Raw genomic sequence first — 27,778 nt, 5'->3', positions numbered from 1 at the left:
ATTTTTAGAAATATCAGCTAAAATGTGAATTTTTGGTTTTTAACTTCCATTAATTCTTTTAATTTAACTCAAATGTATAGGTACTCAAATGTTTATATTATTATATTATTTATGTATGTTTATTTGAATGTTAATGCTTTCTCCACGAGGAAGCAAATTTATTTGCTGATCGTAAGGAGGAAGCAAAATGTTCATGTAATGAACATCTGAATTTACAACTTTTTTAAAAGTTATTATTTCAAAATTTGTCAAATATCTTCTATTATATTAAAATGTTTGTTTTGTATTTCGAAATTGTCCACGAAAACAGTGAAATTCGAATAAAAAACGTATTAGGATAAAAAACCAGTATTATATGACGATTTTTCTGATAGATTTTCATGAAATCTATGAGACATAGCGATATAAAAAGAAACGGTTAAAAAATAGAGAAAAAAAAACAATAATTCGAAAATTCCGACAAAATTTCGGAGTTATGATTTTAATATTACTGATATTATATTTTCTAAAAGTATATAATAAGGTAATAAATGTGATTGCTTAAATTTGAATTGTTTTATAGCCAGTATTCTACTATCCGGAATTAGTCCGAAATTAGTATTAGTGTGACTAATAAATCGGGAATCCGAAATTAATTGGATCATATACAACTAATAAATATGCAAAATTACTTCTATTGAATCCGAAATTAATCCGTAAATCTAGAATCTGCATTCACACGTTTGATCGGAATGACTTTGGATTACACGTGATTAATTCCGGATTCATTATAGTTATACACAAATCGGAAAAATTTCGGATATGGATCCATATCCGTACTGTTTCGCACTAATTTCAGATTATTCCGGAAACAGTTCGGAATTTTCACTAGGGATGGTATCAACTTCTAAAAAGGTATTTTAATTTATTAATTTACGTGGTTTCATAATACAGTTTTGTGAGATTAAGCCGAGATTAAGGAGTCAAAAAAATTATATAAAATAAATAGAATTTGAGAAAATTGATACAAAAAGTTATTCATAATCTAATTTGAATGTTAGAGTACCTCAATTTTAAGAATCGTAAACTATTGTTGACTCTATATATAGTCATTAAACATATATATATATATATATATTTGAAATGAGAGATTTGCATGTTTGAAAAGGTAAGTAGTAGTGAAAGAAAATAGAATGTATCTGTATTAATAAGACGACCATGAAACAGGAAAGAGATTAGGAAAGAAGTTAAATTGTCAAAGAGAGAAAAAAGAGTGTGTATATGTGTGAGAGAGAGTATATATGAGAATAATAAAAGAGTAGGGGGATATTTAAGTGAAGGTGGGAAGAAGAGGATGCGGTACATCAAACAGTGAAGGTAGAATGAGGTAGCCAAAGCAAGTGGGACCCCCGCCCTCAAATGTTTTTGTCTACTGATATCACAAATCGCGCATTGTGGCATATTGCGTTGGGAGAGTGAGAGGTGAAGGGAAAAAGGAGAAAAAAGGAGTTGAAGTTGAGAGAAAGAGAGAGACACAGACTAAAAGAGAGAAAGATATACTGACTAACAGGTAGTTGAAGGTAGAGACAGAAATATATATATATAAAGTAAAAGGTGGGGTACGAGGATCGGAGGGGATTCAGTAAAACGGAGGTGAAGCGCGACCGGCCCTCTCTGTTCCGGGGGCCTAAGTTAGTACTGTCTGAGACAGCACGCCTTTTACTCCACGCTTCATAAGATTCATGATTTTGCGAGAAGTGCGGGTAAGATGCTGAAGATCTCTTGTACCATGACAAAACAAATGACGTAAAACGTCATCACAAATAGACATACATGAACCCTTATATTAAAATTCAATTTAGTCGATTAGGTTGTCAAAAATGTGCTTTCGGAATTACTTCACATTTCAAATGGAATAGTGTTTTTTTTTGTGAATTATTCAATTATTAGTGATCTCTTGTTAATAATAAACTTTGTGCGCGAATTTTTTTTTTTAGACTTTATAACCAAGAGATGTGTTTATTTTTATGACTGTAGGAAAATTAAAAAATGGAATAAAGTGATTTTTTTGGAGATTAATAGTGAAATAATTTTAGTGTTTTAAGAAAGTGTTTTTTTGAGTGTGAAACGTTTTTTTTTTTTTAAATTTGGAAGCAAAACATGTTGTCAAGTGATTTAGTGAGTTAGTTTCAACCGGCCTAGAGATTTCAACGAGCGGTTAGAAAAGATCGGAAAGAATCAACGCGCGGGAGTCATATATATATATATATATATATGAACGAGGTAAGTTATTTATGCTTGCGAGAGTGAAGTAGCAATAATTATACATATACAGACCACACCACATCGTAACATATATCAGAATGTTTGCATTTGCTGTAATAATTTTCAAGCAATCAGAAATAGAAAAAGATTATAAGTTTATCTACTTCGACAAATAGTTTTAGTTTAAATTTTTTAAAAATGGACTCCAGATTAATACAAAACATTTTTTTTTCTATGTTGTACTTCTTCGTGTAGAATTCTGATTAGTTTTAATATAAAAATTTCAATTTTTTGTCACTTCTTAGTTTTTTTTTTAATTTCCTAAACTAAACAATTTTGGTTAAATCAACCAAATGTATCGCTATACATAGTTAACCAAACTTTTGGTTGAATTAACCAAACTTTTCTTTGAATTAACCAAATTTCTTTTTAAATCAACCAAAATTTTGTTTGAATCAATCAAAAGTTTACTTGGTTCAATAAAATTCTTCTTTTCGTTCAAAAAATACACCAAACATTTATTTAGATCAAATAAATTTTAGTTCAAACAAAACTTTTTTACATACTAATTTAAAAGTATATCAAAAATATCAAGTGAATATAAAAATTTCTATCAATTTGATATTTTCGGTATTAATTTGCGATATACTTTTTAAATTAGTGTGTAAAAAATAGGTTCTGGTTTTATGTGCTAAATTTTCAAGTTATGTTTTGATAAAAAAAAATGTATTTTTCATAACATTTTTATATCGAAAATGTCAAATTCTGTTCGTTGACATTATGAACGTTTCGTTTAACCGACGGTAGACAACTTAAGAGTATATATACATTTGTAATATGACATGAATTATTACAACAATAATATAATGCAATAATAATTTTTATTTCAAGAGTAAAAATATTCACCTAATATGACGCTATTAACAATAATGAATAATAAAATATGAGAAAAATAGACAAGGAGCTAATACGCACTAGAACCATGATCGTTTACTTCGAAACCTCTCCCGCTATATATATATATATATTTCATATTATCCGCACTCAGTGAAAACACCAGGTTTATAGCTATCCAAGTAGAAATGCTACAACTGATGCCAGACTATCGAGGATTTCAGTTTACTGAACCAGTAGTGTAATTGATTAGATAAAACTAGAGTTTCAACTATTCGTTTGAATATATTTTCAAATCGTTTAGATTAAAAAGAGGTGTAAAGTTTTTCAAAATTAAATTACACTAATTAAAAAAAACATTTCAATTACAATTATTATAATTATATTTATTGAAAATATAATATAATTATTATACTTATTTTTTTTTAACCCTTTAACTGCCGATCTCTCTAAACCTGAATTAGTAAAAATGTTTACTAATTTCACAGAAAATTAAAAGGCATAAAAATAAGCTGCAACGCTTATTATTTTAATCCAATTTTGCTTATTTTAATCCATTTTGGTATTAAAATAAGCAAAATTGGATTAAAATAATCAGCGTTGCAGCTTATTTTAATACCTTTTAATTTTCTGTGTTAAATTAGTGACTCACTTTTGGCTTTAGAATTAGTTAAATTTTACTAATTGTTAGTAAAAGTTACTAACAATTAGTAAAATTTTACTAATTCAGAAGCAAAAAGTGAGTCACTAATTCAAATTAGTAAACTTTTTTACTAATTCAGATTTAGAGAGATGATAAAAATTTTGTCCGTCAAATCTTTGACTTGGCAATTAAGGAGTTAAATTTAAAATTATTATAATTATATATTTTAAAATTATGATTACAACTACAAATTAAAATTATCCTAAAAATATTTCTCAAAAAATAGATTTTAAATGTATACTCCGTGAAGTTGTGTTACAACCGTACCCATAAAATAGTTACAATATCCTTCTATCCTATTGAGAGAAAAAAAACTGCAGCGACGAAAAAATATTCGAAAGTTTAAAAAACGCAAAATAATAGAAAAAAAATATTTTTCAAAAATATTAACTTTTGCTTGTTTAATTACAATATGGTCTCCTACAACTAATTATATCAAGGTACTTCTACAATAGCTTACAATCTACTTGCTTTGCATTTGCTCTGCATTTATGCGCAACAATTTTTAGTTCTCGAAAAGTTAAACTTCGACTAATTTCGATACTAATTAGTACCATACCGTTTACTAATTAATTTAATTTAAATAATTAGTATTAATATTATATTTAAATTAATTTATTACTAATTAATTAAATTGAATTAACTATAGTAATTCATTAATTAATTTTATTTTCGACAACTGAAAATCGTTGCTGGCGCAAAGTTGTTACAACCGTACCCAATAATTTTCAAAATTTAAAAAGATGAGAACATTTGAAATCTAATCGAAATTTAATTAGAACACGAAATCGTAATTCTAGACTTTTTTTAACGACTACGAGCTAAATATATCTTTCATAAATTACAGTGAGAAACTGCGGCAAAACAATTGTTAATTATCGATGAAAAAACATTTACTGAATTTTAGGATTTGTGATTCTTAGAAAAAATAAAACGAAAACTCGTTGACATCAATTTTAGGTTATGTTACATATTAGGAAAATAATAATAAGAGATTATTCGGAAAAATAAAAATTAAGAAACATAACAGTGTGTACGTAGAAAAAACTTGGACTCATTTTTGTTGCAACTCATTTTAAGTTGGATATCGAGAATAAACAACAAACTTCAATTTACTCAAAATTATCCTGGCCGAGAATTTCAGATTTCTAGGTTATTGATTTTGAATTACAATTATTTTTCCTAATATTTCAACGATAAGAGAGATTTACCTTACTACACTCAAAAAAATGTTTCTTGAAATCACAAAAGTATTCCTTTAATATATACCTATAGGGTCAAAGAAAAGTTTTCCTTAATTTAAAGAAAATTTATTTGATTTAAAAAAAATTTGTTTAATTTAAAGAAATAATGCTTTAATTTTTTAAAAAAAACCTTTAGTTAGAAAAAAAACTTTTCTTTAAATCAAATAAATTTTCTTTAAATTAAAGAAAACATTTCGTTGACCCCCTATATCAAAGAAACATTTTTCTATAGGTAAACATTTGTTTTCTTTTTAAAACAAACTTTTTATTCAAAATAATTCTATTTAAAACGAATTTTTATTTATCAGAATTCTTTATAAACAGAATTTCGTATGAGTCGAATTTTTAAATGCCAGAATATTTTCATTAAACCAAATCTTCATTTGTCCGAATTTTTATTAACACGAAATATGTCATTTAATAGAAATCTTAAAATTCAGAATTTTCATTTATCATACATTGCAAATAATCGAATAATCAAACGGCAAAAATACTTCGGCGCCAATTTTAAAATTGACCAATCACAATTTTCTTGACAGTTATTTTGATTGGTCAACTTTTGAAATTGTCGCCGAAATATTTCTGTCGTTTGATTATTCGACCAATTGCAATTTAATGGAAATTCTACGAGATTTCTATTAAATAACATTTCGTGTTAATAAAAATTCGGACAAATCAAGATTTTGTTTAATAAAAATTCTGGCATTAAAAAATTCGATACAGGCAAAATTTTGATTATTAAGAATTTTGATAAATAAAAATTCCTGTTAGAAAGAATTCTTTTGAATATTCTATACTAATGGAATACAAATTGTATTTAAAAAAAAATATTTATCAAATATTTTTCCAATTTGGGGATATTAGAAATAAGAGGGAATTTCCGTGTGAGATTTTTTTTTTTAACAGAACATAATTATATATTTTGATGTGAGGCCACTTAATCATTAATAAAAGACATTTAATATAATAAATGATAAAAAAAACACCTTTACGTTTTTTATATAACATTTTGAGACCCGGCTTTTTCCCGTACAGGATCCGGTGTGAAAAAATTATTATAATTCACGTAAATACTATTTCCTGTTGAAAATTTTTAATTCTGTAGATTTTTTTGTTTGGATTCTACATATATTCCCTAAAATGTTATATATGCATACATATATGAAGGAATATATATATATATATATATATATATATGTATATGCACTGGATTTATCAGTAGGGTCAGAGTCAAAATTACCATACACCCAAAAGGGTAATTACCCTATACTGAAGTCCCAGCTATAACTAAGGGGAATGTGGGAATGTTCATTATCTCAAAAATACAGAGAAAAATAATTTAACAATTTAACAATTTATTCTTTCCCAGAATTTTATAACCTAGAATTTACTTTTAGCTGAATTTTTATTTGTTCGAATTATTATTGGAGATAAATTCCAAGTAGAACGTCCGAAATATACCATATCTTTATATTTTTAACACCTGCTTTACCTTGCTTTCCACTATTCTAATTCCCCACCATGTATCGAAAAAAAGCTACCATTCCCTGTATAAGGTGGCACAATTCGGATGTTCTACTTATTATTTTATATTTATTGGACTGCGGTTGCCATTGTCCCCACTCGCTATTTGTCATAATTCACGTCCAACTACTGCACCCTGCTCTAGTAAAAATTTAGTAACTTTATTGTTAAAATTAAAAGTTACTAAATTTTCACTAGAGCAGGGTTCGGTAGTTGATGAGAATTATGACAAATGGCGAGTAGGGATTTTGGCGAGTGAAGACAATGGAAATCAACCAAATTTTAGTAACTTTATAGTAACTTTTAATTTTAACAATAAAGTCACTAAATTTTCACTAGAGCAGGGTGCGATAGTTGACGAGAATTATCGACTAAAAATATATTTTTCTCAGTGTGGCAGAAAAAATTGTACGCATTTTTTAAATTAACCAATCAAGTTTTCAATGAAATTGAGATTATTGGTTAAATTTAAAATTATTGCACAATTTTTTCTGACAGATATTTATTCGAACAAATGAATGTTCTGTAAAATAAAAATTTCACTAGAAAAAAATTCTAATATTTTTTTGTAAAATAAAAAAATTCTTTTAAGTAACTATATTCTGTCTAATGAAAATTCGAGTAAATTTGAGTATAATAATTTGGATGAATTCAAATCAATGAAATAAAATCTGTAAAATGAAAATTCTAACAAATTAATTTTAGAGATTATTCATCGTCAGATTGGGGTAAAATATGGTCTAAAAATTAAAAAGTCATAATATATATAAACATGTTAATAAAAAAAAATTCAATTTTCACAAATTTATTCATCAAAATAAAATTCTTTCAATAAAATTTTCGTCTTAACAACACATGACTCTTCCTTGGTAACTGAATTTAATAATAAAATAATAAACCCTTTTAAAAATAAAATAATGTTTTTATTATTTTTGTGTCAATTAGTTCTAATTTATAGTTTTATTATCAATAAATACGAAGTACATTTGTACGAAAGGGCACTGTCCATATACATATGAATAAATAAATAAATTAAGATTTCGGAAAATTAAAAGCGAAATCGAAATTTAGCAAGCATGTATATAAGATTTTTCATATCAATAAAAAATTTAATATATTTTGCATAACTAGTTCTGAAGTAACGGATATGGAGAAAAAAATTTAAATGTTCAAGCAGACTTAAAGGAAGTATAAAATAAATAGAAAAAAACAAAAATAGTATAAACAAAAATCATTTTCCAAAAAACCGTTGGTGAAGATTTGTTTAAATTTAACATTATATATATATATATATATATATATATATATATATAGAAAAAGGACAATGGAAATTTAACACTAACTCTGAACTGTTATTAGAATAATAGAAGTTCTGTAGAATGAGTTGCCTCAAAAACAACACACAGGACGGATAACTGACTTCCTCTTTGACAAGAGTGAAATTTACAAAGCATATTTAGTTGTGTATTATATTATCACATAGATGAAGCCATTAAATAGTCCCCCATTTTCATCGTGGTGAAAAATTATTTTTCTTTATATTTATATCAAAAAATTTTCTTTATTATATTTAAATTTTTCTTTTTCATATTTCAATTTTTATAAAAATTATTTGCAGAGTTATAATAATAACTGCATTAATTTCCTTGACAAATTTTTGCTTTGATACAAAGAAAATTTATTTGTGTCAAACAAATTATCTTTGATTCAAAAAAAATTATCTTCGTTTCAAAGAAATTTTTTATTTAATTCAAATAAATGTTTCTTTAACCCTTTTATCAATGTTAGAATTTCTCTGATTTAATGTACAAATTTTTTTCATTCAAAGAAAATTTTATTTTCAATGAAAGAAAACAAGTAAAAGAAATTGGTTTTTTTAAATTAAAGAAATTTTTCCTTTGGGGGTAGTGCTTCATAACCTAACGATTTTATTGTTTCAATATCAATAAAAAATTTAATTGGGACAACAAAATTTTTCTTGGTAATACCAAACGATTTCCTCAGTGTTTCTTCTGAATGTAAAATCAGTGTGTTAATTTTCACACCGCACATATATATGAAATATTTGAGAAATTATAATGTTAGTTTTTGTCTGAAAAACTGTGAGTCAGATTATTGTGAGAAAATTCGTACTTTTCAAACAGTAATAAATTGTAAATAGTAAAAAGCTTGTAAAATTATGTATATATATTTAAAAAAAAACACTTCTAAGTTGAATAATGAATTTTGTTGTATTCATTTCACGGGCACTTTGTTTTCTCATAGAAATGTCTTTATTTTGTATTGTTTATAAAATTTAGGATTTTATATTTAATAAAAAATTATATATTTAATTTATAAATTAAAATTACGTCCAAAATTCAATACAATTTTAAAATTAAAAAGTTTTTATTTAATTTTTTTATTTTAAAGTTTAATTATTAACAATTATTGGTATAAATTTACTTTTATTTTATGTAAAAAGTACAAATAAATTAAAATTGAAGGATTTTTGTCCGCAGTTTATTTTTTAAAAATAAATAACATTTCTAATAGTGACTTATAGTTATCAGTTAAGAAATAAGTTTTGTTACAACAATTATATAAAAAAATATTTATTCACAAAAAAGACATAGATTTTGAATATATGAGGATATATTTACATGTATATATTTATCTGCTAAATAAACAATACCTATTTTAAACAATGATGAGTTGCAAAATATATTTAATTATTACACCATTACGTATTTTTCTTTTTTTAACCAATTTATCTCAACACTTTGTTGAAAAATTTAATAATAAAGCCAAGAAATTAATTTTTTTTTACAATTTTCTGAAATTTTTTCTTATTTATTTTTAATTCAAAAAGTGATTTATAATTAAATTTTTTTTTAGTAAAATTGTGAATAATATTATTTTTGACACTTTGGATAATTATAAATTGTAATTGGATAAAAATTAAAACTTTAGAAATTTAAGAAACGATTCTAATAACATAACCTAAAAATTCTATCACTTTTTAATTTCAATAAATTGTTAATCCTTATATTCAATGGCAATTTATAATGGTCCAAAGTGTTAAAAATAAAATTGTTTACAATTTCACTAAAACATTTTTCATAAAACACTTTTAGACTCACCGACAGTGAAAACTTAATTTTGAATAATAGAATAGACTCAAATAGCAATTTTCAAAGTTTTTAAAAATATAAACAATCACATTTTTAATAAATAATACAAACAATATATCGTGAACAATATAAAAGGTAAAATAAATTTTATTTTTAAAAGGAGAAATTTTCGAAATATGAAACGTCTATTATGTGAAACTTCTTGTGCTGCCAGTCTTCTACTAACAGGGTTGGGAATGTATAAAACTCCATTAGGCTGCTTCCACAATAGTTAAATCGCATCGCCTTGGTGATGAATTTTTATGACAATTTTAGGTTCCACTGTTCCTACAGTTTCATTTTGTTAATATTTTATTGAAATTATAAAAAATTTGTTCTGTTTAAGAAAGTAAAAATTTTATATCCTCCCAGGAAATATGTTTTTTTTTAAATTTTTAGTACATTTTATGAACAGTTGAAGAATACCAATGTCAATATATTTACATATTGTCTTTCTAAGTACAAAATTTCTATTCAAAACATATAAATACAATTTAAGGGGTAAAAAAAATAAATGAAAATGGTCCTTTATTAAAAAACAGTCAAAAATATTTTTAATTTTCAAAAAAAGGGGTAAATTTTGAATTATTTAAAAAAACTTGTTCACCATTCGAAAGAGCAGGAAAACCTTGATAAAAATTAATAATAATTTATGGGCGAAGTACTCACTCGTAGTACTAAATGTTATGAAAATTGCAGCTCGATCTAAGAAATTCTTTTTTTTAATTGGATCACTTAAAAAATTTTGCCTCATATACAAGTTTTATTTTTCAACTTTCATTTTGTTTATGAAATATATCACAAATATACTATGTAGCATCATATATCATAAATATTTTATCTTTCGTGCCTGTACATTTGAAATATGTAAACAATTTATTATAACTTTAATCATAATCATTAATTTCGGAATCTTTCTTTTCCAATATCTTTTCTTTTGATTTTTACTTCTCAATGCCCTGTACTCTTTCCAATCATTAGCACTTGAAATAACTAATATATTAAAATATAAAAAATATTTAAAAGCGAAACATTCAATCCCTAATAACAAAAGGTGTCTTGGGATATATTGATAATATCCCGCAGATATCGTCAGGATATTCCACAGATATCATCAGGATATCCCATAGATATCGTCAGGATATCCCACAGATATTTTCAGGATATTCTCAGTATATCTTCTGGATGTCAAGAATATATTCTCAGGATACTGTTTTTAAAGTCATTATGAGACTACGAGGGAGAATATTCTGTGAATTAAATTTTATATAAATAAAATATCTCAGGGATATCCTAGGGATATCCTTTTGTTATGAGGGATTAATTTTGAGCTCGAAAAAATCCTCGAGTTTACTAGACCCACGGTGCCAGTTAAGGGTTAATTAAAGATAATTTATAAATACAACCACTTTGAAATGTTTCCCTGTTCCCTCATACATTTTCCCCAATTATTCATTATCTAGTATGAAAACACTTGCTTTTAGCCACTAAATCCAATACGTCGCACTAATCACATTCAACGAATTTCTTCTTCACTCATTTTTTTCTCTTTTCAATATTTTATATAATTTACAAGATTCTGCAGTACCAATATCAAAATATTTTTTTAAATGTAATTAGTTTTCGGGGATTAATTTATTTCAAGTTAGTTAAAAAATTGTGAAAAAAATTTAAATTTAAAAATATACACTCTTGATGTATATTATTCTTTGAGCAAAAATTAACAACAACAGCAGGACTTTCAAAAAAGGTATTTATTTTGCAGAATAAAATGTGACTTTTTAGGTTAAAATTAAAAATTTATTAATGTTTGAAGTTAATTTATTCTTTTGTATCGAATTAGTTTTATCAAAAAACTTAAAAAATTACTATATATTGGGTCCATGGTGCAAGTTAAGGGTTAAATTAAAAATTAGTTTAAAGTTTGCTTCGATTGAATTTGAGGAAAGATTAAAATTAAAACAACTAAAGATTGAGATTATAAAAATTTCTTAAAGTGTCTATAGGGGAGACCGAGGAGGAAAGTAACAGAGGAGGAAAGTAACAAAGCTTATAACTTTTAAACAAATTATCGGATAGACATGGTTCAAACATATTTTTAGTCGGCACTGTTCCCCCTTCCTCCTCCATAGTGTGTCCGAGCCTGACAAGAAAGATTAGGTCTGATTCCGGTATGACGTGCAGAAAAAACGTCAAAAGTAAGTTTTCGTTCAATTTTTCAAAGTCTCGTATTTCTTTAATTTTATTGTTTTTTAAAATATGCCTTTCGTTATTTTGTAGCCTTATTATCTGTCTTTAAGTTGTGCTTAAACAAACAATTTAACATTTGTGTAGTTTTAACGTTTTTGTTGACATACAAGAAAAAAGCGACCGAGGAGGAAAGTAACACGCTACTTTTCTCCTGTTGTCGATATTGTCCATGTTTTAACTAATGATTGAAGCAAATCGTATTTAATTTTACGAATAACAGAGATTTATTTAAGAAAAACCTGTGATCTAGGTAAGCATAAAATATGTTTAAGAAAAAAAATGAGCTAAATTCATAAAATGTTCGAAATATGTGCTAAATATGTCCCAAATATGTGCCAAATAAGTATAAAGTGTACTTAAACTTTTATGTGTTCCTAATAAAAATATTTCTAATTAATAATAGTCATTAGTCTAAAGAATTTTACATAATTTTATACTGTTACTTTCCTCCTCGGGGGTGAGGAGGAAAGTAACAGATGAAGAGCTTGCGTAAAAGTTATACTGTGAACTGTCAATTTATTATAAATGTTTAATTCAAATTTTATTTAAAAGGTGAATGTCCAAGCTTTCATTTAATATATTGGACAAATTTATCCGACAAATATTTTTAATGCTAGCATAAAAAAACTGATTTTTGTTACTTTCCTCCTCGGTCTCCCCTACTTAATGTCAAATATTAAACAAAATTTCTTTCATCTCTACAAAGAGCTGAGAATTTGAAATAACTGTTGAGTAATTGTTTTCTATTTTGAAGGAAATATGCAAAAAAGTAAGAAGAATCACAGAAAGTGAACATGTTTTCACTTATGTCACACTCGTTACGTATATAGATATATACATAAAACTGTTTCTCATTATTTGAATAGAAATTAAGAAGAAAATATATATTATAATGAATCTGAGAAAAATATGAGTAGAAAAACACTATATATATAGATACGTAGAGGGCAGTGGATCGGTGTACCTCTACTCTACGTGTGCACTTTATATATTCTATAGTCTCTCTATACTCATACCTATGAGTACAAGTAGCTCGAATCTATTTATAGTCGAGAATTGCTAGTACGTAGGTTGGTGTACATACTAGTTGTTGAGGTAGTGGTTTGGTTGGGACTATGTGGTATAGTCGCGTACTCTCTGTGTGCCACACCTGGCCCCGATTGCATCCTAGCTATCTATTCTACTTACGAACTCATGTAACAGCATACCTACTTGCATACTCCACCCAGTAAAGAGAGAAAGAGAGTGAGAGAGAGAAGGAGAGACTGGATCTCAAGCACAGATTATCCAACTTCTCGTATATACACTCTCGTCCCGTAATATCTTTTCTGCAGCACACTTGGGATGAATATACCGTCAAATATTTTATCGCATTTAACAGTCTCTACATGCATTGAAATTGCGTCTGTGTTTGTATATGTGATCCATGTCCATAATTTTCACTAGAGTTCGTCGCCTCTCTTCTATTTTATTTTTTTTTTTAATTCTCTGATCTCTGATTCTAATTCTACTCACGCGAAAAATTTTCACCTGGAATAGCGATAAGTATATCTGAAACAGCGATATATTTCTCTAGAATAGGGAAAACTTTCTCTATTTTAGTGAAACATATCGCTGATCTAGGTGAAAATTCTTTGTCAATGAAAAGATTTAAATGATCTTACATCAATATATTTTTTTCTAATATTAAAAATTAGAATATAAAGAACTTTTGATTTCATATTTTTATAGCATATTTAATAAAATGGAGATGCTTTCAAATCAATAACATTATTAGAATTCAATAGCACACCAAGACTATTGTCCAGAAGCAATATTTAAAAGTAAGATGAAACTTTTTATCTATAGATATATATATTCGCATATATATACCTAACTTACAATAAATTGGCTATATATATATATTACTCACACACTAAATTTATATACATGTGTGTGTAATTTTAGTGTGTGCGTAATTGTAAACAAATGTCCGAACTGCAGTCAACATCCGTGCATCTTGAATGTATTCCCCATACCTTTCGTTATCTCTCGTTCTTCTTTAATTTTCTATTTTCTTAGCGCAGACAATTCTTATTGACTTTTTTTTGTTGCTAAAAACTTTATTTAAAAAAATTGTTTTTCATATTCCACAAAAAAATTAGTTTTAAACTGATATTTTATCAATAAATATATTAAAAATTTTTTTTTTAAATTTCAACTTTATAATGTAAGATTTGAATCGAATTTTTGTAATTTCGCAGGTTCTTTGAGTTAATCATATATATATATATATATATATATAGCGTGTATACTATAACATTATAAATTCGTTTTATCAGTGCAGTTAGAAAGGAATTAAATTAAACTAGACTAGTTTCTAAATTAAACTAGACCAAACCGAGACGAGTATCGACTCAAATCGTCTCGTGTTTTCAAGTTTTAATATATGTACCGATATTATATGGAGATATTTAAAATAAAATTAATTTTTATACTTTGATTTATAATAATTGAAATTCATCGAAACATATTCGATTTTAATTTTTTAATAATTAATTGTTATATCAACATAACGTTAATATGAAAAAGTCATAATCATGCTTTTTTAAAGCCATATTTAATTTTTAATTTTATAATTTTATTTATTTTTTATACTTTATTTATACTTTTTTATTTATAGATCGTGTAACTCACTCCTTTATAAGAGGTTATTATTGAAAAAATAAAATAAAAAACCTGCTACTATATGTGTATTATTATTATTGTATTTTATTTTTATTATTATTATTATTTTATATATATATATATATATCCAATATTTTATCCATTATTGTAAACAGTTAGTGTTACTGTTTTGAAGAAGAAATTGTTTTTCAAAAATATATAATATAAAAGTACTATGCTATTTTCAGGAAGATTTTATACGTTAAAAACTAATATCAAATTCGTAATCAGTGACCCCACAAACCCCCGATTAACAAGTTTCAAGCAAATCCATTGAATCTTTAAAAATATGTCCGCCATATTGGATCCGCCATTTTGAATTTTTAAAATCTGACTTCAGATTCATTACACAGTTTTCTTGTGTGTATCAAATTGATACAAGAATTAAGATCAACTCATGCAACTTTTTGATTCGATATAAGGTATCAAATTGATCCAAATATTTGAATCATTATCAAGAAATGATCCAGAATATGGGATCATTTTTTGATACCTGAATTGGTATCAAAGTATAACTGTCATGGCTGGCATGCTCTTATTGACAAGTTTATTAATTAATTTATTCACTGCACTGAATATTCAGATATTAAAAATACTTTTATTATGAATTTTAAGAAAGAGAGAAGCGAAAACTTATAAATTGCGAGCAATTAAATAAGAAAAAATTTATTTCGAAATAAAATGAAATGCACTAACCTTTATTTATGTTTATCACATAAGATTTAAGTTAAGTTCACAATCACAACACTTGAAAATATTTAATTATTTTTATGGTTCAAATAATTATCAATAATTTATTTATTATAAATGAACAAAATTTAAGCAATGCACGCTTGATAAATATTTCTAATGCGTTGTCAATTAATGCAATTAATAATTTCCTATTACACAATATTATAATCGACATATATGACATTTGTAAACAAACAGGGTTGGGAAACAAGAGCCCAAAATATGTTCGTCCAAAGCAGAGTTGGGTAGGATTGAAATTCGCTTTTGACGAATATAGTTTGGGCTCTTGTTTCCCAACCCTGTTTGTTTACAAATGTCATATATGTCGATTATGATATTGTGTAATAGGAAATTATTATTTGCTTTAATTGACAACACATTAGAAATATTTATCAAGCGTGCATTGCTTAAATTTTGTTCATTTATAATAAATAAATTATTGATAATTATTTGAACCATAAAAATAATTAAAAATTTTCAAGTGTTCTGATTGTGAACTTAACTTAAATCTTATGTGATAAACATAAATAAAGGTTAGTGTATTTCATTTTATTTCGAAATAAATTTTTTCTTATTTAATTGCTCGAAATTTATAAGTTTTCGCTTCTCTCTTTCTTAAAATTCATAATAAAAGTATTTTTAATATCTTAATATTCAGTGTAGTGAATAAATTAATTAATAAACTTGTCAATAAGAGCATGCCAGCCATGACAGTTATACATTGATACCAATTCAGGTATCAAAAAATGATCCCATATTCTGGATCATTTCTTGAAAATGATCCAAATATTTGGATCAATTTGATACCTTATATCGAATCAAAACGTAGCATTCCAAAATGATACCATCAAGTTTACAGTGTTATCAGCGACTATGAAAACATAAGAGTGACCAATTATCCTACTAATACACTATACAAAATATATTTGTTTGCTGAGTCAGTAAAAAAAAATTTAAAAAAATTGTCACAGTAGTAGTATAAAATGAATTTTTAAATTCGCCACTTTATGAGCTGACGATTATTTTGAGCCATAGTTGATTTTTGTTAAGTAGATTTTTGGATGGAGATTTGGGTCGGTTGACGTGAAAGGTTCCATATATATTATTAAATAATTATTTAAAATAAATAAATATCAACCATACAATCTAAAAGTGCAATAAATTTTTCGTTAGAAATGGTGTATTTTCTAAATCTCAATTAGTAAAAATGTTTACTAATTTAAATTAGTAATTAGTAACTCACTTTTTGCTTTAGAATTAGTTAAATTTGACTAATTGTTAGTAAAAATTGCTAATAATTAGTAAAATTTTCCTAATTCAGAAGCAAAAAGTGAGTCACTAATTCAAATTAGTAAACATTTTTACTGATTCAGATTTAGAGAGTATACTAATTTTTTTGTATTCATTTATAAAAAGAAACGAGATCCTCAAAGTCAATAGAAATTTATTGTTCGTCTGAGCGTTAATGAGTTAAAAAAATCGAAAGACCTTGAAGAAATTATATATGTCGAAGCATAATGTTAAAATTATGTGATAATAAATACCATCTGACTTGATGAAAAAAAATTCGATAATTATATTTGTAGAAATAAGCAGACCTCGTAAAAATCATCATAGTACAACTGACATTATAATTTCTTGATTTCACTATACATTTTCGATTATTGCAAATAATATTCTTTTGATTTTGAGATATGAAACAAAAGAAAAGTTGTATTACACAGGTCTATAAGGTTTTTTTTAGATAGAGTGGTTCCTAATGTATTACTTTATTATTATTTTATTATTACTTTTTTCAAGTACAAAAAACCTTATCATTTTTTTCGGTATACGAAAGACTATAGTGAGGTGTGCATTAGAGATGTGTAAATGCCTTTAAAAACTCACCGGAAAAAGGTGTCACATTTTAGACGTTTTAATGTAAATTGAACATAGTTATTTACGTTCCAAACTCTGGTGACTACATGAAAAAGGTACATTTACACATTCGGTGAAATAACTTATTCACTTTGCATTTTCCGAAATACACTTATCTGATTGGTTATCCACAATGAATCAGATACTTGACATAACCAATCAGTTTTGTGTATTTTGGAAAATTCAAAGTGAAGAAAATTTTTTTACTGAAGGTGTAAATATACTCAGTTCTGTCGTCTGCAGTTTGATATACATTTGTAAAGGGCAACACTTTCACAAAGCTATTGTGCATTGGCCCTAAGCAGGATACTATTGGTTGCCATTTTCTTCACTCACTATTTGTCATAATTTTCATCAACTACCCCACCCTGCTCTAGTGAAAATTTAGTGATATTATTGTTAAAATTAAAAGTTACCATAAACTTACTAAATTTTCACTACAACAGGGTGCGGTAGTTGACAAGAATTATATTACCTAAGGGAGTTTTAACAATTTTTTGAGGGATATCTAATTATCACGTGGTTCTGTAAAAACAAATGTTTAAATAATAAAATACAGTCGTGTCTCCGTACCGTGCGATTCCATACCGTATACCTGCTAACCACTGCCGTGATTTCATACCGTGCAATGACGTCACCAACTTTCAGTGCCGTATTCCAAAGACCGATCGTAAAGAAAAAAATATAAATAATTAAAAATTTGTATTTATTTGTTAATTAAAAGAATAAAGATATAATGATCTATATTTGTTAAAAACGTGAAATTATTTTATAAAACAAAAATTCCTTTTCAATAAAATTGAAGTTACTTGTGTGGCATCCGCAAAGTAACTTCTAAAGACGAGCCTGAAAAGGTGTAAGGCTGCAGTCCCATGGCAGCGTTTTGCGTTGCGTTTTGTCACTAGACCATGAGTGTAAAAGAGATGCAGATATATGTTTGCTATGTTTACACTCAGGGTCTAGTGACAAAACGCAACGCAAAACGCTGCCATGGGACTGCAGCCTAAAGTAGGTGTGATTTCAGAGCCGCACTGTACGGAATTTCAGAAAACTGCACGGTACGGAGACACGACTGTATTTTGTTAATTTTTTTTAAAATAACAAAAAAAGACCAGAATTTTTCAGTTTTTTTTAAACATATTTTCCACAATAATGAATGAATAACAATGAAACTCGATACAGTTTACCAAAAGTATACATTAATTTAAGTAGAGTGATGTTATTTCATCCTATAACTTTTGAATAAATGATCTATTACACCCCTCTACTATTTCACCCTGGTTCCCACTATTTAAATTCACTATTCAAAAACTGCATAATATTTTTGACTAAATTATACATAATGATTTTTTAAAAATGATATGCATAATTTTTCCGCTTGGCCAGTTATTATATTCAAAGACACGAATAACTTAATTTTATTTGAAATTTTTTACGATATTGAAATAATAAATATTTTTTTATTATTTTGATATTTTATATTTATATTTAAATAAAATAAGATTAAAACGTTGATTTTATGAAAGAAATTGTTTGAAATACTTTTTTAGTCACAAATACTAATTGCGTTCATACCGACGACGACCGGACGCGGCTCCATGTCCAAGCGTCCTGCAGGAAGCGCCTTCCGGCCGGCAGGACGGGCGCTTGGACGTTCTATCATTAAAGTTGACGTTTCTCTAATTTACATCTTTAGTAGGTTTATATACGTTATTTAGAATTATTTGTCTATAAATTAACAATTTCGACGGTTATAAATAAACGTAATATATATAATCATTCAAATCTGTATATTAAATTTAATATTAAAATTATTTTAAATGATTTTTTTCTGGTATATAGTTTTAATGATATATACTTAAAAATTTATAATTATAGGAAAGTTTATTTCGTACATCATTATCTCAAAAAAAAAAATGTTTTTGGAACAGCTTAAAATTTTGTTGGCGATACGAAATTTCAGAGCTAGCAGACGACATTTTGAAGTTATCAACTTTACCACTAGATGCCTTGGTTGGTTTCCATTGTCCCCATTCGACATTTGGCATAATTCTCGTCAACTACCGTACCCTGCCCTAGTGAAAATTTAGTGAGTTTATAGTTATTTAATCACTTTATAGTTAAAATTAAAAGTTACTATAAAGTCACTTAATTTTCACTAGGGCAGGGTACGGTAGTTGACGAGAATTATGACAAATGGCCTTTTTGGTTTTCGGCGAGCGATACATTTTCACGAAGAATTTAAGAAAGTAATAAGTAATAAAAAAAAGAAAATAATACCACATTCAATTTTCACGGTGGAAATGGAATATTTTTGTCAAAGCCAATCAAATTTAGTGATTTGGCCATGAAAATTCATCGCCTGCAAAAAACCAAAAAGTATAAAAGCACCTTTATACTACTTAGGTTGGTTTCCATTGTCCCCACTCGCCATTTGTCATAAATCTCGTCAACTACCGCACCCTGCTGTAGTAAAAATTTAGTGACTTTATTGTTAAAATTAAAAGTTACTATAAAGTTACTAAGTGGGAATTTTAGCGATTGGGGACAATGGAAACCAACCCTCAATGGTCAGAAAGTTTGAAGGGCCCTTTAGTGTAATTCTACAACGAAATTAATTGAATACGAACATAACCTCTGAATTTAGGTATTTTAGGGTAATTCCACAATTAAAAGAGGGTTTTAAATTTAGGTCATTTTAGGGCGAATCGACAATAGAAAGAGAATATAACCTTAAAATTAGAATAAATATCAGATTAAAAGGTGAACACAACCTCAAAATTAGGTCAGTAATCGTTGGTCAAAATTTAAGTGAAGATGCAAATAATTGATCAAGATAATTAAATACCCTGCTCCTATAAATACTCTCAGATACTCTTAAAGACTCATATTATATACGTAAAAAAACTTAATTCTCAAAGTTTAATATATGCACAGAGTAATTTAAAAAAATTTTGTTGAAAAATATTTCCTTTCGCTTATCAAATCACAATGTGTCTCCTCTATAACTTACTGTTCAACAATTATTGCGACACAAATAGCAACATTATATGCGGATGTGACAGACGCTCCTTTGTCTCCTACGCCTCTAATAAAGTACAAGAAATCGATTTAAAATAATACTGGATTATTATTATTATTACTTGTTTAAAAAAAAATTGACTGTATTTTGTAAAAAAAAAACTAAACTTTGAATGAAAGAAACTCTTTAATTCACAAAACTATACTGGATAATTATATAATAAATTTTTATCAAATATATAATTTTTCAACACATAGGATGATTGTACAGAATTTTATTTATAAATTCTTCAAATTTTTAAATAGGCCAGATTATGTTGAACCAAAAAAAATGCCAAAATTCCCATTCGCCATTTTTGTCATATTTCACGTCAGCTACCGCACACTGCTCTAGTGAAAATTTAGTGACTTTATAGTAATTTTTAATTTTAACAATAAAGTCACTAAATTTTCACTAGAGCAGGGTTCGGTAGTTGACGATAATTATGAAAAATAGCAAGTGGGGACAATGGTAACCAACCACTTTATGGTTAAAATTAAAAATTACTATAAAGTCACTAAATTTTCACTGAAGCAGGGTGCGGTAGTTGACGAGAATTATGACAAATAGCGAGTGGAGACAATGGCAACCAAACCGTCGAAATCTTAATATTTGTTCCAAGTTGTTTTAAAATCTGAATGTAAAGATTCACTATGAATCTCAATCACGATTTTTCACAAAACTGAGAAAAAAAACAGTAACAGATAAAATTCCATTGCCAATGCTGTTTAGTAGAATCTGTACTAAAATTTAAAATTATTAGACGAACAAAAAATTTTTTTACAAAAATATTAGTATAAAATTACCCCAAAAAAATGTGAAAAAAACATAATTTTAATTTATTTTTAAATAATTATAATTATAAAAATTTCCAGATAAATTAATATCCAACTGCAAAAGTTTTGAATAATACTGGAATGATAAATGTTGAGTGATTTTCGTTGAGAGCTCGCAGTATAAGCAATCGTCTTCCACAGGAAAGGAGACAAATTGATGACAGTTCATTTTATTGTAAAGAAAGAGAGAGAAGAAGACAAGGAGGAGGAAAAAAGAAGAAACGGTAAAGAGAGACAGAAGTAAAGAAAAGGGGACCGGCGTGCACAATTGATTGGTCCTGGCACATCTTGCTCGCTTCCTCCGCCCTCTACTCATGGGAAAGTCATCTATACTCTCTTATACACTGACGACTACTCCTCTTCAAGTATATACTTTTTGTGTCCGCCTCTCTCGATCGATTTCTTGACTCTTTTCGCCGCGCTCAACTATCTAGCGAAATAAGGTCGATTATTGGTTCAATATCCCCTTCTTTTCCTAATTCGTTCGATGGACTGTATATATTTGTCTTTTTCTGACTCGTCTGCCTGTGGTTTCCTCGAAAACATTGCTGAGGGTCTTTCTCTCTCTCTCTATATATATATACAATTCCGTGTCTAATCGAAATTCTAGTCCTCTTTCATTCATAAATGGACCGAACCGAAACGTAACCACATTGCAGCTATATATGAAACTTTAGCTTCAATATGTATGGAAATAGAAAATAATCCATCGTCCTTGAATTTATGTATGTAGAACGTACATTGCTAGAAATGTTAGTAATTTAACTGTATATAGTTGACAAATATAATGTAATTTTATCATTTTTTTTTCTGGTAACGTGTTATTCAAGTGCAGGAATAGAAATTTTTTTTTTTATTAATATTTACTAACAGTACAATTGAATTTTAAATTTACAATTGTACTTGAAATTATAATTTATATTATGAATTATATTTTAGGTTTCGATATGTACTAAAATTTTGCATTTTGTTAATGTTGATGAAAAAAAAGTTATTATAGAAGTAGCTTAATGAACCCTACCAAAATTCCAAATGCGCCACTGGCAGGGTTCAACAGTTACGCGTAACTCAGAGGTTTTTACGTAAATTATATGAGTTTTTTACATTTGTAAAATACGTATAATACCCCCCACCATAGAAAAATGCATTGTTTTTGAAAAATTTCAGGTAATTTACATATGTAATATACGTAAAAAACTCTATGTTATTTACCTGAGGTATATTACATACGCAACCCTGGCCACTGGTAAACTTCCGGTTAGTTGCCATTGTCCCCATTTGGCATAATTTTTGTCAACTACCGCACCCTGCTCTAGTGAAAATTTAGTGACTTTACTGTTAGTATTAAAAGTTACTAAATTTTCACTATAGAGCAGGGTGTGGTAGTTGACGAGGATTATGACAAATTACGAGTGGGGATAAAGGCAATCAACCTTCTCTATTTTATCGTCAACTATCCAACCCTGTCAAACGAAATTTTCATCTTTTTTTTATAACTGACCAATCGTACTAGAACAAACAAACTTGCAAACAGATGAACTATAAAATGTCGATTGACCATCGATACTTGATTAGAATTGCATTACTGCCAACAACTGAAAAAAAAATATTTAAATTTTTTTCAGTTTTGGTTGTTTACAAACTGACGCGCATAACCTCCATAAATGTGTTTCACAGTTCTTTTAAATAATCTTGCAAGATTAATCAGATTAATAAAACGTGTACCGAAAAACAGATTTTGAGGTTATGTGTCAGTTTGTAAGCAAAACCAAAACTGGAAAAAATTTGAACATTTTTTAGTTGGCAGTAATGCGATTTTAATCGAGCATCGATGCTCAATCGTTATACAAGTTTCGAAGTGGAGAGCGATCTCTTTATTATTATTTCGTGGCCAACTTACAAAAGATTCGCATGAGATAGAAAAAGACTCAATTATAATTAGGCTCTGTCACTTGTGACGTCAGAGTCGATTCTAGGTGTGACGTCAGAGGCCTGGAGGGACAATAAACAGACGAATGTTATTCTTGAGGGGAAGAAAATTTGTTTCCACTTTCATACTGGATATTGTTTAATAATGATGTTAAAATGCAAAATGTGATTAGTAAACAAACACCCCTAACCTCAAAATTTATATTTTATCACGAATTGAGAGAATCTATCAATGCAATTGAATCAAATATATAACAAAATTAATTATCAACACACATTTTAATTTTATTATATGTCAACAAGAGTTTTCCATGTTTAAAATATGAATAAAATTGATGAAAGTGGAAACAAATTTTCTTCCCCATAAGAATAACACTGTGTCGTCTGTTTGTTGTCCCTCCAGGCCTCTGACGTCATAACTTGAACTCGAAATATCTCGATGAACTGACACAGCCTAATATATCTATCCTTTTCTGTTTCATTATTAACGTTCGCTAAACTATTGTGCTTAGTGCTTTACAATCGTTGACTAAATTTTGCATTAAAAGTTCTGAATTTAAAATTATAATTAAATTTTAATTTCCTCCAAGTAATATACATATAAAAAAATACGTAATTTACGTTCCGAACTCTGCTGGCAACTGTTGCCATGGTAACTGCTACCATAGCAACGGTGGTTGAATATAATTATATGCCATAAAAATTGTTTGTATTTACTAACAAAATTAGTACTTCATCTTTTTTTTATCTAATTATCTTTTTTTTATATAATTATAGATTAACTTATAAAGCATTACATGTGATTTTAGGAGGATTTTCTGTTTAAATTATTCGTTGATTTACAAAACTTTCAAGTACCACTTATTTTCAATTTGGGGTCAACAATTCTTAAATTGACTCTGTATCCGGTTCCGACTAAATTCCCCCGCATAAACCCAACATGAAATAGAGGGATAAATGTCCGGTTCTCACTAAAATCCCTTTTTAATTTCAACACATCCGTATTTTTTTTCCTTTTAATACCGTAAAAATAAAATTAGGTTCAATTTTCTTTGATCACACGGGATATATATATATATATTTTTTTTTTACAAATTATTTCTTTTCCTGAAATGCAAGTAATTCCCTTCAAATAGATTAAAATAAAAGTTTCTATCACACTTTCATTTTTTTTTTAAAGACAGGTGTTTACCTGTTTTGTGGTAACAGGTAATTTAAAAATGAAGGCTGGTCCACAGAAGTCTATTCGGTTACTGTATTGTTATTGGAATTAAAGCATGAAAATGATCCAGCTGCAACTCTCTGATATCCAAAGTAAAAAGATATACATGAGCGACATTTTTGTCAAAATTAAGTTTTTTTGGTACCATTGAATTGATGAATGATTATAAAATATTAGTAAGTATTAAGATACAAATACTAATAGTTAATAAAAGAATCTTTTACTTTAAAATTAGAAATAGATAAAAATATAACATATTAATCTGATAATTGATATTACAGTTTATATTAAATTTATAGATACGATGAAATAATTATAACTATATACTGAGAAAAAAAATTTAGTGTTTGCAACAAAATTGTTTGGTTAGGCAATTTTGGTTCTTGTAACCAAGTTTTGGTTGGCTGAAACAAAGTCGTAGAGTTATCTCAACCAAACATTTGGTTTGGCCAGCAAAATTATTTGGTTAAACATTTTTAAATTCCAACCAAAATTTGGTTACAACAACAAAATAATTTGGTTAACACAACAAAATTGTTTGGTCTAAAAAACCAAATGATCGTTTGTTGTCCTAACCAAAATTTGGTTGCGACAAAAAAATAATTTGAATAATTTGAATAATTTGAACAGTTAGTTTAAATCTCTCACAAGGATGGGTAGTCCAGTGGTCAGAACTTCAGTTTTAAAACAGAGCTTCGATCCCAGGCGGAGATGAGATTTTTCAAAGTCCACAAATATTTCAATTGGATAAAAATAAATTCAATGTTAAATTGATAATAAATAAATAATTAAATAAATAAAAAAGATAAAAAGAAAAGAAATAAGGTCGAATAAAATTTTTAATTTTACAAAAAAACTGTATTTTTGTTGACCTAACAAAAAAATTTGGTTGAGCTAACCAAACAGAAACAAACAATTTTGTAGTGTATTCTAAAAGACTTTTAACACAAACGGTCTTATTTATTTGTAGTATATAATGTTTCCCAAAAGGCTAATGCAAGAACAACTGACTCTTGAAAGGACTTTTTTTCGAGAATTTCATAGGAAATATTTAAAATATTCAAAAATTTGCTTTAAACTAAAGTGATATTTTGTTAAACAGTTATTTCATCATTGATTAAAATTTATAGAGTAGGGTCAGTAACGTACATATATAAACAAAAGTCATGCAGTTATAATGCAGAAAATTTATAGGTGTTGGTGTATATACAATGTTGAACCTGAACTTCACATCATCATATAACAATGTTTCTGACGATAAACAAACCTTTCCCACTGGGGTTTTATATACCTATAGAGAAATCCATTTTCAACAGGTGTTCCGTAATGGTTTATTAGTGAACGGATCGACGGAGGAATGCTCCTTTTGTTACCTGCTGGATGTTTGGGCTCTCTACCCCATACCTGTTTTATGCTTATGAGAACTTGTCGGATTCTCGTATAGGTAGCATCTGAAGATTAGATGCTGGCACGTGCCGCACAACCACACACACAGGTGGTTTCCCAAAACTTGCTCACTTATCCTCCGTTACGTCTCATCTTCCATTCCTTCGGTCATGTATAATATGTATAATGACCGCGAACTAGAATTTTTATGATCACTATATTGAACGGAAAATCTTTATGCTAGTTCTTCTTTATCAAAGCGAAATTTGTAATGAGAAAAATACTTTATTCGAATTGCATCATTTTTTTATATAATATATATACCTAAAAGTGATATTTCAGTTAATGTTCAAAAAACAATTATTTAAGGTAAAATATATTAGCCAGAATTATAGATGTATTCAAAAAAAATTTTAAATAACAAAATTTTAAGTTGAAAATAACTTCTTTTTTTATTAAAATTAATATTATTGTTAAAGAAAATCTTCTCAAGACCTTGGTAATAGTTCAAATATCCCATGTCATAAAATTATATTTTTTTATATAGAAATAGAAATTTCTTTTTTTTATCATTTCCTGGTAATTCACTGCCTAACAAATGTATAACAATTTTAAAAATAAAAAAAATTAAGAAGCATAAATCCAGAATTTATCAAGGGAATTCAAAAGAATTCTGTGAAAGACTTGAAACTATCTGAGAAATCTCTTCAAATTCCCAGCATGCGTCTTCGTTTATGAACCGAGAAGTTGCATAATGTATCGAACGTTTTCGCGTAAGAGTTGTGCGAGTATGATGAATATATGATTCGCGATATTCTTCAAGACTCTTGGGAGAGAGAATACAATATACATACATACATATATATGCAATTTATTCATTTCGTCCAATATTTCAACCGCATGTAATATATATATATATATCGAGAAACAGATGTTTTTATTACTTGGAACAATTTCTTGATGCATATATTGACACGCGTTGTTAAACTTTGCGGGTTTTTCGCTGTTATGCGTGTTAGAGAAATCAGTGCGCCTATAGATATATATATACGCTAAAGGAAAAATGGAACTAAATAAAATTCTTCTAATTTCTTGATATCTTGGAGAGCAAACCTAATGTTAATTATTATAAATTATAATAAATTGTTTATATAGAAATAATTATTTCTATATAAACATTTTATTTCTTTTCGCAAAAGGACCTAAATAAATTCTTCCAATTTCTTTATATGCGCGAGCAAACTGTTACGAAGAAAATTGAACAACCTGATTGTTAATATATATAGAATATAACCGTCAACTGGGGCTATTCAAAACAGATTTTAACTTGTAAAGACTTGTAACATTTTATGTATTGAAATATTGAGTTCAATTTTTTTTTGTCAATTAGTTTGAGAAGCCATAATTTATAAATAAAAGATGATAGTTTTTGTTTGGCCTAATATAGCTTTTTAATAATTTAAAGTCTGTATAATAAATATGACGCGTTTCAACACATTTTCTTGTCCTCATCAGATATATAAGTCTGTATATGGGGCGGTCCTCGCCATTCCAACATATCATCGACTTGGACATTTTTGATTTCGCTCAAATTTTTTTACCTTTTTTTACTCATTGAAAAAGAGCTTCCTGATTTTTTTCAAATTTTTTTATAAAGCCGTTTTCGAGATATAAATTTTTCAAAATTTAAAAAAAAAAAATTTTTTTTTTTTGAAGGCTCATAATTTTTTGATAAATGCACCAATTTTAATTTTTTTTTTCAAATTGTGTGTTTTCAAATGAACTTTTCAAAACTTTCATGCAAAAAATTAAAAAAAAATTAATAACCTTATTTTTTGTAATTTTAAGATAAAAATCTTATTTTTAAAAGTGTTTGTATATTTCGATTTTTTTCAACAAATTTTCAAAAAAACTACTTCTTATAACACAAATTTTAAGCCTAGTCCGGTCGTGGGAAAACAATTTTTAATATTTTTTT

At 27.3% G+C, this 27,778-nt stretch overlaps 1 protein-coding gene across 4 annotated transcripts in view; it reads left to right on the top strand.

Annotated features, from left to right (window-relative positions):
- Positions 1–1,696: 1,696 nt before the first annotated feature.
- LOC127287260 (paired box protein Pax-5) overlaps positions 1,697–27,778 on the top strand; it is a 185,608-nt gene continuing 159,526 nt past the window's right edge. For all 4 annotated transcript variants that reach the window (XM_051314096.1, XM_051314095.1, XM_051314094.1 and 1 more), the window contains exon 1: positions 1,697–2,262. The gene's annotated coding sequence lies outside the window, so the exon portion shown is untranslated. The remainder of the gene's footprint in view (positions 2,263–27,778) is intronic.

This window comes from Leptopilina boulardi, unplaced genomic scaffold (assembly GCF_019393585.1).
Source record: "Leptopilina boulardi isolate dan_hultmark-lab unplaced genomic scaffold, ZJU_Lbou_2.1 LbouV2_368, whole genome shotgun sequence".
NCBI lineage: Eukaryota > Metazoa > Arthropoda > Insecta > Hymenoptera > Figitidae > Leptopilina > Leptopilina boulardi.
The sequence above is the reverse complement of the archived record's forward strand: the minus strand, read 5'-3'. Positions and strand labels throughout refer to the sequence as shown.